This window comes from Fundulus heteroclitus, chromosome 4, assembly GCF_011125445.2.
Source record: "Fundulus heteroclitus isolate FHET01 chromosome 4, MU-UCD_Fhet_4.1, whole genome shotgun sequence".
Taxonomy (NCBI): Eukaryota; Metazoa; Chordata; class Actinopteri; order Cyprinodontiformes; family Fundulidae; genus Fundulus; species Fundulus heteroclitus.
In genome coordinates, this window is record NC_046364.1 from 20,300,496 (window position 1) to 20,310,169 (window position 9,674).

Here is a 9,674-nt window from a genome sequence, read left to right on the forward strand (position 1 = left end):
GATTGATTGAGTAAAAAAAAGACAATTTTGCCTCAATACATACACACACTTGAGATACGAAACCATCAAGAACCACAATCTAACCAGATAGTGGCAGTGATGCACTCCTCCCGGTTTCTGCCAACCTCTAACAACTAAGGGAGGAAGAAGAGGAGCCAGATAGAATGTAGTCTAAAAGGAATATTTGGAACAGAAGGGGAATGGAGGAACTCAAGATTATAACTAAAGCTTTGTACGGATTTTTACAAAGTACAAAAATTATACATAGAACATAGTAGGTGAAGGCTATAGTTACAAATTCATGTACAGTGGGTGGCGGTATGCAACCCTAATGGGCAGATAGTTTCTGTCAGGTGAACTAAGTTGGCACACCTGACTTTGCCAACATCTCTGTCCATGTGTGCTGCTTACTGAAACATGTTCTGCTAGAACGTCAATATGCCAGATAATAAATTCTGGAATGGCAGCATTGTTTTAAAAACAATTTACTAAATGCCTCAGCTCACTGATCCACTGTGACTAGCGGCAGTCATTATCTGCAACCCCCCCCAAGGAAGGAGCAGAGACGACCCCCGAGGTCATACTTATTTTTAATTATGTCAGAGTTGGTCCTCCATACCCAGGTACTTATAAGAGTCAGTTATCTCAAATATAACACCATAACATTAGCTCACCTACCTGAGCTTATGAGATATTTGCAATATATAAAATTAAGTATTTTATAATAGATCACTAAACGAAATTTAGAATTATTTCAGTTTAAATCCATCTTTTGGTATGATGCAGATGCTCTCTCTTTTTAACATGGTCCAAAGTCTGTATAAGTAGAAAGAAGATTATTGAATATATTTATTTGAAGATATTGGTTAGACATAACTTGTTCGACACGGATTTATTTCTAACACTCATTTGTTTCCTCGTGTTTCTCATTTCACTCATTTCATAATTTTATTTAACTGGCTTTAAATACAAAGAGTTGGGAACTACACCTTGTTCTTTGGACTTTTTTGGCAATTATCTACCAACCTGTATTTATACATGCTACATGTCAACACACATTTATGTAGGATCTACTTTAGAAAAAGCTCATTATTTTGGTTTAATTGGTCCTGAGCTCTCCGGAGTTCAGCTCCACCACAAATCCTCTTTCAGCAGGGGAGGCTTAACTATGCCCATCTTCTACACCATATATTGTTACAATTTCCTCAGGTTCTAAAGCGCAGAGAGAGAAAACATTATTGCACTCAGTGCTTGCAGTACATCCTACTTTGCCCCACTGTTTTTTGGTACTGAGATTGTGGAAAACAGTTCTGTGTGTAGGCTTTACACAGACCCTTCCCTCTACATACTGCATGTTCATACTGAGAGGGTTGGGGCCCTTAGAGACTTGCCAGTCAGTTTTAAAAATTAACAATAATACTAGCCTTAATTTTCTAAACTGTATCTTGAGTCAATTGGTCTTGCTTTCTACTCACACATGACCTCAGTTACTAATGTAAGCACCACTCAAGCCAAAATGAGTCAGTATTTAACTTCCTCAGTACAGATTTTCAGTTGTCAGATATGTATCTCCTCATAGCTGCATTCTTGGTGGGTTAAGCTATTATTGTCTTTCATTTGTCTAAAACAACTTCCATAGAAGCTCATTTATCTATCTAAGTCAAGATAAACACCAACACCCTACAACAGGAATTAGCTGGTATGGAAGATGCGTGGATGGATGGAGTTATTAAAAAAAATAAATCACATATGATCTCCGTTTTAAAAGTATTCAAAGCATCAAGTTTAAAGGCAGGTTCTCTCTTTGGCTGTGAGTGTGTAAGGATGGGGGCAGTTGATGACATCAAACTGGGCCTGTCAGTGCCGTTTTATGAAGTCAGTCCTATGATTTAATGGTTTTTGTCCACGTCTGAAACCTCAAGACCTGCTCTCCCCCCAGTCTAGGAACTCTTGATCTAGCAACATCCTGCCATGCCATTAATTTAAAAATGCAAACTCTTCAGTGGAAGAAATACTTATTTTTGTTCTTCTATTAAAACATATTTGACACCCACACACACAAAGCATAAAAAAGATAGAGGGTAAAGAGGCAGTTGATTATGTTGGTGTGCAAAAACTATCCACAGCAGTTTCAGGGAGGAGCAGCCAAAGGAGCAGTTAGAAGATTATTTGGAGGGGGAACAGTGAGTTTGTTCCCTGGACTGAAAAACGAGGAGGCAGAGGACTGAAGACCAGAGGGAGGACTGAGAACTGGATAATGGGTGGAATGCCTGAGCAGACAGAGAACCTGATTTATGACCCAGACATGATGTTGCACTTTAAAAGCTTTATGGTAAAGGAGGGATCAGAGACTTGGTGCAGGCAGGAGAACCTCAGCGGGAGAATGCTGAGGAGTCAAGTAGTCATAATATCCATTGGGACAGGTGAATGTCGGTAACAGGCAGTGGCATGCAGACAAATCTGATGGTCTTGGCAAGGTTTGTGGTCAAGATAACAGTGCAGGCCATTGTCCAGATAACAGAAGCTCAGCACGGATGTCTGTCAAGGGATAGGTAAGGCTGAGAAATCAGTGGAAACATGGTCAGAAATAAAGATTTGATAGGGAAAAACCCTGGACATCTACTGGCACAAGGCTTCCAATAATCTGGCACTGTTTGTAGGACTCCAGTATACAAAGGCAGAGGAACAGGTGAAGGAAATAAGCTTGAATGTGCTGCTGCGGGAGGTGGCTCACAGGTGCATTCAATGATCGTAATGACTGCACTACAGTGAATATGATCTGCCCCAAGTCGGTCATGGCAGATGGCCATTCACTCTGAGCCTGGTTCAAATGGAGGTTTCTTCCTATTAATGGGGAGTTTCCTCTCCAGTGTCGCTACATGCATGCACGGTATGAGGGATTGCTGCAACTCCATCAACACAACAGACGACTGTCCACTGTAGCTCTATGCTCAATCAGGAGGAGTAAATGCAGCTTGTCAAGGCTCGATGCAATCTGCTGGGTTTCCTTAGATAGGAAACTTTTTGACCAATCTGTCAGAACGATTTGATTGAATTTGACTTTGTGAAGTACATTGAGAAAACATGTCTTGTGTATTGGTGCTATACAAATAAAATTGAATTAATACAGACAGACAGGCCAGATCATGACAAAAGTAAGCTAAGGGACATTATGTTAGAGCATACGCACAGGAGGCCTGATTATTACTGACTTACTCACTGCATGAGAAGAGTCTGGCACCCGCCTCAGGAGATCCACTCCTCTACGTTCCTCCTGATCATCCTGAACGAGCTCCAGGACACATCCGCTAGTCAGACCCTGCAATCACTAAAGGAGAGGCACATGCAGAAACACTCAGACAAACCTGCACTCAACACTGTGGATAGTACTATTGGCACATGTCAAACATCGCAAGGTGCAACAACTTACTATTAACAATTCTATGTTATGCTGGAGTCAATAAGAATTGATAAAAAAAACAAAAGTGTATCAGACTCCAGAAATATGACATGGAGTATCTTTTTCAGTTAAAACCTTTAAGTTACTTTTCAAATTTAATCCAAATCTGAATGAAATTTTGTCTAAGCAGATAGTTTTCAGTGCATTGGTCTGATCACAGTTAAAATTACAAAAGATAAGTTGTTGTTTTTTGTTTACTTTTACATTTCTAAGCTTGTTATTTAATTTTACTTTAGCAGTGACATGCTAAAAATATTCATCCATAATATGTGTGCAAATTATTACACCAGTTGGTTAATACAACCTTGACAGGACATTGCAAATTTATATTTCTATTAATAATTTATAAATTTTTATTCTCCTTTCAATGTTTAGATTGAGGTTTTCATTATAACATTATGGGTATTTTAACCTCAAAAATTCACCACAGATTCTCCATTTCATAGTCTGTGCTCACTGTGATCCTGTTAAAGAAAGCATTTAAGATCGTAAGAGAGCACACACAGACTGTGCTGACCCCTAAATTACTCCTGCACATTTTACTACTGCTGTCCATCATAATAATACAATTATTAAATACACTGAAGAAGAAATGAAGGAACCAGTGCTTTACACTAGACCACAGGGTGCATGATTCTCCTGTTCATAAACAGGCCCTAATCTCTCTAACAAGGGTGACTAAAAGATCACTTAATCTCCTCAGGCACAAAAATCATTTGCATATAGGATTTTTTCAATGGTAACAAAGAGGTATAAAATCTGTTTAGTTGTACCCTTTCTCTTTCAGTGAACACATTTAAGTTTCCTGCTTGGTGGAACGGATTTAATGAGCAAACAGCAATAAACAACAAAAAGTATTTGTGATGGTAGTTTTGTGACAAATTATAGGTGTTCTTCCCCCTAAATAGCATGCATTTATTTTGACAACAACAACTCTATTAAACAGGTTAAAGTCACCTGTAATGAAAATAACTTCATATGAGGTATATTTGTTTGACTCATCTATATGTAAAATAGTCTTATTTAAATTGTATGTTTGCATTGTACACTTTTGGCCATGACCCCCTTTCTTTGTCTTTCAGTGACTGTGTTTGTAATGTATTTTGATCTTGGGAAATAGACTATTATACCAGTTTGCTACCTTCAAGCATTTCACCAAAATCAAATTAAAAACAGCAATTTTATAAACATGTCAAAGTGAGTAAAATTAGTCAATAAAAGCTTTATACTGGACTCAAGTCAAGCACGCTGTCAAGATGGCCCCCTATAATCTGGGTTATGAGGGCCCTACAGTCTCCAGGACTACGGATTACAAGAAAATCTGATACTCAGTGGCATTTTGGACTTTTTTTTTAAAAAAAAAGCCATCCTAAAATATGCTATTCAATCAAAAATAGACTAAGTATCGTGAGATTTAACATTAAATTTAATTATGTATATTTTAACTTTAATTCGCTGCAATGTTTTGCATTCCCTCACTTTCTAAAAATGGTGTAAAGGAAAACATTATTCTAATCGTTAGATGAGAGGTTTGTCATGGATTATGAAATATGCTCAGGTAGACTGCTGGCTGATCAGGACAGCTTTACCTAGTCTTTTTGAAGGAGTACCGAATGAAGTTTAATTTTCAAAAAGCTAAACACATACCAAACGTCTTCACGAAAAAGATTGCTTAAGTGTCATTCACAGTTAAACGAAACTGTCCCTGGTTCCTTAGGTTACCAAGGATCTGTAATGATTCTACCTCAGTTTTTGCCTGATCACCTCCTCCCCACTGATCACCGTCACCTGCAACTAATTCCCTGCTCTAATTACTCCTGTCAGCCCATCCCTATATAAGCACTCCTCTTTCAGTTTGTCTTTGCTGGTTTGTCTGATCTCCAAGACTCTGCACTCCCTCAATCACCAGATGTCCAGCTTCCCTTCTGCTCCCCAGCCTGTGCACTCCTCGCCAGCCAGCCTGCTACCTCACGCCATCCCAGGTTAGTGGATCTTGCCTCCCACTCACCTCTTTACTTTGTGTTCCAGTCTTCCCTCCTGTCTCGATCCACCAGCACGTCCTGGCTTTCACCCTGACGCACCACAGCCACAGTCCTCCTTCACATCCTGGTCCCTGTACCGACGCACCACCTGTCCCACTTCGTCAGCACGTTTTGGACCCAGCTCCGGGGCTCATCAGGCTCGTTTCTGTCGGTGCTCCAGCGTCCCGTCTGCGGTGGCTCTGAGGACCACCGTACCCGTCTGCCTGCTAAATCTCCACCATCTCCAGTCTTCTTCAGCCCGGTCCTGATATCCTACCTTCTTTGTGGCAATAAAGCTCCTAAATATCCGGCTCTGTGTGTGGTTTGTATTCGGGCTCGGACCCCGGTCATTACAGAACAAACCAGCCACGACAGAGTCCGTCACCCACACAGAGCCGATTCGGGGACCGGAGCGTAATGGCGGATGACGAGGAGCCGCGGAGGGCTCCGCAGGCTGTAGCGGTCCCGTCCAGTCAATTGGATTCGGCCGTCCTGCATGGATCGGCTCGCCGCCGAAGACGAAGACGTCAGCCTGCCTGTCCGGTCTCTCTCACCTCCGTGCAGCCATTAGCCGAGCCCACCCGGTTGCCGTCTGCTGCCGAGCCCCTGTCCCAGTCGGTAGACTCCATTGCTCCTGCTGCCACTTCCTGCCCAGTTCCTTGCTCTGCAGTCCGGAGCCCGCAGACCAACGGAGCCAAGCTCTCCACAGCTCCCCCTTGTGACGCCCCCAGCTCAGAGTACAGAAGATTGGAGGACAAAAGAAGAACTTTTGCCCCAACAATCAAGCGTCTGAGGGAGACTTTATTTTCTCAGTACTCTGAGGAGCTGGAGAGAAAATTAAAGGAGTTGGAGGACAACTATAGATCAGCTCTCAGGGCATTCTACAGCCGTTCTGCTCCAGTCACTAAGGGTCCAGCGGACGCTTCGTTCCCAGAGCAAGTTTGTGAAGGTGCACATGCCCCAGTTTGGCACGATGTTACCATGGCCGCACCACATGTTGAGGAGTCTCACCTTTGGGACTTCTTCTATGGGGACAGGGAGGACCTGTTCTCGATAAGGGCTGTTCCGGCCCATGGAGGGGCTGCGCACACTGCGGCCACCGAAGGCCTCCCTGCTCTGCCATCGCAGGAGGACCGGGCGCCCAAGCCTCAAGTGGAGGTCCCGGAGGACCGGCCTGCGCCCAAGCCTCAAGAGGAGGTCCCGGAGGACCGGCCTGCGCCCAAGCCTCAAGAGGAGGTCCCGGAGGACCGGCCTGCGCCCAAGCCTCAAGAGGAGGTCCCGGAGGACCGGCCTGCGCCCAAGCCTCAAGAGGAGGTCCCGGAGGACCGGCCTGCGCCCAAGCCTCAAGAGGAGGTCCTGGAGGACCGGCCTGCGCCCAAGCCTCAAGAGGAGGTCCTGGAGGACCGGCCTGCGCCCAGGCCTCAAGAGGAGGTCCTGGAGGACCGGCCTGCGCCCAGGCCTCAAGAGGAGGTCCTGGAGGACCGGCCTGCGCCCAGGCCTCAAGAGGAGGTCCTGGAGGACCGGCCTGCGCCCAGGCCTCAAGAGGAGGTCCTGGAGGACCGGCCTGCGCCCAGGCCTCAAGAGGAGGTCCTGGAGGACCGGCCTGCGCCCAGGCCTCAAGAGGAGGTCCTGGAGGACCGGCCTGCGCCCAGGCCTCAAGAGGAGGTCCTGGAGGACCGGCCTGCGCCCAGGCCTCAAGAGGAGGTCCTGGAGGACCGGCCTGCGCCCAGGCCTCAAGAGGAGGTCCTGGAGGACCGGCCTGCGCCCAGGCCTCAAGAGGAGGTCCTGGAGGACCGGCCTGCGCCCAAGCCTCAAGAGGAGGTCCTGGAGGGTCCGTCGCCGACTTGCGACGCAACGACCCAGGAGGGTCCGTCATCCACCTGTGAGGTGGGAACCCAGGTGGACGCTTCCTCCTTCGAGCGCTCCGATCCTCGGGAGAGGGCTCAGCACCCTAGATCTCCTGGAGGCTTTGCCCCCCTTGGTGTTCTTCTGAAGCCTCAGCCCTTGGTCGCCCTGGTAGACAGCCTGCTCTGGGAGAGACTTTACTGGCTGTCACTGTCTGACATCCTCCAGAGGCTGGTTTTGAGACTTTTTGTTGCCAAGGGTTTGTCCTCCACGACAGCCTGTAGTCAGGCTCCCCCTCCAGACGCCTGTAGTCAGGCTTTCCCTCCAGACGCCTGTAGTCAGGCTTTCCCTCCAGACGCCTGTAGTCAGGCTTTCCCTCCAGACGCCTGTAGTCAGGCTTTCCCTCCAGACGCCTGTAGTCAGGCTTTCCCTCCAGACGCCTGTAGTCAGGCTTTCCCTCCAGACGCCTGTAGTCAGGCTTTCCCTCCAGACGCCTGTAGTCAGGCTTTCCCTCCAGACGCCTGTAGTCAGGCTTTCCCTCCAGACGCCTGTAGTCAGGCTTTCCCTCCAGACGCCTGTAGTCAGGCTTTCCCTCCAGACGCCTGTAGTCAGGCTTTCCCTCCAGACGCCTGTAGTCAGGCTTTCCCTCCAGACGCCTGTAGTCAGGCTTTCCCTCCAGACGCCTGTAGTCAGGCTTTCCCTCCAGACGCCTGTAGTCAGGCTTTCCCTCCAGTCGCCTGTAGCCAGGCTTTCCCGTCTGTCGCCTGTAGCCAGGCTTCCCCGTCTGTCGCCTGTAGCCAGGCTTCCCCGTCTGTCGCCTGTAGCCAGGCTTCCCCGTCTGTCGCCTGTAGCCAGGCTTCCCCGTCTGTCGCCTGTAGCCAGGCTTCCCCGTCTGTCGCCTGTAGCCAGGCTTCCCCGTCTGTCGCCTGTAGCCAGGCTTCCCCGTCTGTCGCCTGTAGCCAGGCTTCCCCGTCTGTCGCCTGTAGCCAGGCTTCCCCGTCTGTCGCCTGTAGCCAGGCTTCCCCGTCTGTCGCCTGTAGCCAGGCTTCCCCGTCTGTCGCCTGTAGCCAGGCTTCCCCGTCTGTCGCCTGTAGCCAGGCTTCCCCGTCTGTCGCCTGTAGCCAGGCTTCCCCGTCTGTCGCCTGTAGCCAGGCTTCCCCGTCTGTCGCCTGTAGCCAGGCTTCCCCGTCTGTCGCCTGTAGCCAGGCTTCCCCGTCTGTCGCCTGTAGCCAGGCTTCCCCGTCTGTCGCCTGTAGCCAGGCGCCCCCCTGCAGACCCAACCTTTCCCCAGAGCCGGGTCCCAACGGACTCGCCCCTGGGCGCCGCTTCCGAGCCAGCGCTGCTCGGCACACCTCACCAAGTTGGCGCAGCCCAGCACGCCCCCACATATTTGTACGCCCGGTTGGGGTTGTCTTTTGTTCTTTGGTTCCTGGCCCTCCGTCCTATGCCTCCCTCCGCCCACCCTGGGTGGGTAGTTTTTCGTTTTTTGGTCTTTGTCAGGTCTGCCCCTATTATGCCCGGTTTTGGGCGTCTGGAATCCGCCCTTGAGGGGGGGGTTCTGTAATGATTCTACCTCAGTTTTTGCCTGATCACCTCCTCCCCACTGATCACCGTCACCTGCAACTAATTCCCTGCTCTAATTACTCCTGTCAGCCCATCCCTATATAAGCACTCCTCTTTCAGTTTGTCTTTGCTGGTTTGTCTGATCTCCAAGACTCTGCACTCCCTCAATCACCAGATGTCCAGCTTCCCTTCTGCTCCCCAGCCTGTGCACTCCTCGCCAGCCAGCCTGCTACCTCACGCCATCCCAGGTTAGTGGATCTTGCCTCCCACTCACCTCTTTACTTTGTGTTCCAGTCTTCCCTCCTGTCTCGATCCACCAGCACGTCCTGGCTTTCACCCTGACGCACCACAGCCACAGTCCTCCTTCACATCCTGGTCCCTGTACCGACGCACCACCTGTCCCACTTCGTCAGCACGTTTTGGACCCAGCTCCGGGGCTCATCAGGCTCGTTTCTGTCGGTGCTCCAGCGTCCCGTCTGCGGTGGCTCTGAGGACCACCGTACCCGTCTGCCTGCTAAATCTCCACCATCTCCAGTCTTCTTCAGCCCGGTCCTGATATCCTACCTTCTTTGTGGCAATAAAGCTCCTAAATATCCGGCTCTGTGTGTGGTTTGTATTCGGGCTCGGACCCCGGTCATTACAGGATCTCTTGATCCCATCCTGAAGTTTGAAAAGAATGAAACATTTCTTATTAAGCACATGACATGTGACATATATAGCAAATGAAAATACATATTTTTTCATGTGACTGTTATACACAATCACTGGACTCTGGGTATCATCTG